Source organism: Dreissena polymorpha, chromosome 12, assembly GCF_020536995.1.
Source record: "Dreissena polymorpha isolate Duluth1 chromosome 12, UMN_Dpol_1.0, whole genome shotgun sequence".
NCBI lineage: Eukaryota > Metazoa > Mollusca > Bivalvia > Myida > Dreissenidae > Dreissena > Dreissena polymorpha.
In genome coordinates, this window is record NC_068366.1 from 46,049,917 (window position 1) to 46,051,783 (window position 1,867).

Consider the following 1,867-nt stretch of genomic DNA (forward strand, 5'->3'; position numbering starts at 1 on the left):
TCCTGTGACAGCCACATGTTGCAGCCGTATTCAATGTCCATTTATAAACCACAAGTATGAATCACAATGCAAGGTTTTATAGCTGATTTACATAAAACACTGGATGAGGTTATTTTGAAATAAGATATCAAACTTAGAATGAACATCATATAGGTTATTGCGCAGCACAATAAAGTTCATTCCCTGGTCCCAGTTCATTTTTGTAATATATGTCTTATGTATTGTGTATTAACACTTTTCCATGATCGTTTCCATAAAATTATTGTAATTTTTGTCATTCTTTCTGATTTTTATGCTCCGCTTCGCAGAAGAGGGGTATATTGTTTTTCACATGTCGGTCGGTCCGTCAGTCTTTCCACCAGATGGTTTCCGGATGATAACTCAATAACGCTTAGGCCTAAGATCATGAAACTTCATAGGTACATTGATCATGACTGGCAGATGACCTTTATTGATTTTCAGGTAACTAGGTCAAAGGTCAAGGTCACAGTTACTCGAAATAGTAAAATGGTTTCAGGATGATGACTCAAGAATGCTTAGGCCTAGGATCATGAAACTTCATAGGTACATTGATCATGACTGGCAGATGACCCCTATTGATTTTCAGGTCACTAGGTCAAAGGTCAAGGTCACAGTGACTTAAAATAGTAAAATTGTTTCCGGATGATAACTCAAGAATGCTTATGCCTAATATCATGAAACTTCATAGGTACATTGATTATGACTGGCAAATGACCCCTATTGATTTTCAGGTCACTAGGTCAAAGGTTAAGGTCACAGTGACTCGAAACAGTAAAATGGTTTCCGGATGATAACTCAAGAATGCTTACGCCTAGGATCATGAAACTTCATAGGTACATTGAACATGACTGGCAGATGGCCCCTATTGATTTTTAAGGTCACTAGGTCAAAGGTCAAGGTCACAGTGACTCGAAACAGTAAAATGGTTTCCGGATGATAACTGAAGAATGCTTACGCCTAGGATCATTAAACTTCATAGAAACATTGATCATGACTGGCAGATGACCCCTATTGATTTTCAGGTCACTAGGTCAAGGTCACAGTGACTCGAAACAGTATAATGGTTTCAGGATGATAACTCAAGAATGCTTACGCCTAGGATCATGAAACTTCATAGCTACATTGATAATGACTGGCAAATGACCCCTATTGATTTTCAGGTCACTAGGTCAAAGGTCACAGTGATCCGAAATAGTAAATGGTTTCCGGATGATACCTCAAGAAGGCTAACGCCTAGGATTATGAAACTTCATAGGTACATTGATCATGACTGGCAGATGACCCTTATTAATTTTCAGGTCACTAGGTCAAAGGTCAAGGTCACAGTGACTCGAAACAGTAAAATGGTTTCCTGATGATAACTCAAGAATAATTATGCCTAGGATCATGAAACTTCATAGGTACATTGATCATGACTGGCAGATGACCCCTATTGATTTCAGGTCACTAGGTCAAAGGTCTAGGTCAAAGTGACAAAAAAGGTATTCACACAATGGCTGCCACTACAACTGACAGCCCATATGGGGGGGCATGCATGTTTTACAAACAGCCCTTGTTTGAGGCCCTATGGTCGCCATTTTAGTGAAATGACATTTGAAAAGAATGAGACAAATGGAGAATTTGCTCAATTTAATCATGAAACAGCTTTTCATTAACACCATGCCTATACCACATGACTTTTTCGGATCTGTGTTGGGAGAATAAAGCGTGACGCGGTTAACATTTTTAAGTATTTTTTCAGTAATGTGCAAAATAAGTATTTTTTCAGTAAAGTGCAAAACCCGCACGTTTGAACGGTTAAACAAATGTCGGATCAGTGTGGGGACTTCATAAAACAAACGCGCGG

At 38.8% G+C, this 1,867-nt stretch overlaps 1 long non-coding RNA gene across 1 annotated transcript; it reads left to right on the top strand.

Annotated features, from left to right (window-relative positions):
* Positions 1–343: 343 nt before the first annotated feature.
* On the top strand, positions 344–1,446 carry LOC127853009 (uncharacterized). Its single transcript, XR_008036398.1, has 3 exons — positions 344–628; positions 774–854; positions 1,277–1,446. It is a non-coding gene; the product is annotated as an uncharacterized LOC127853009 (long non-coding RNA).
* The last annotated feature ends 421 nt before the right edge of the window (positions 1,447–1,867 follow it).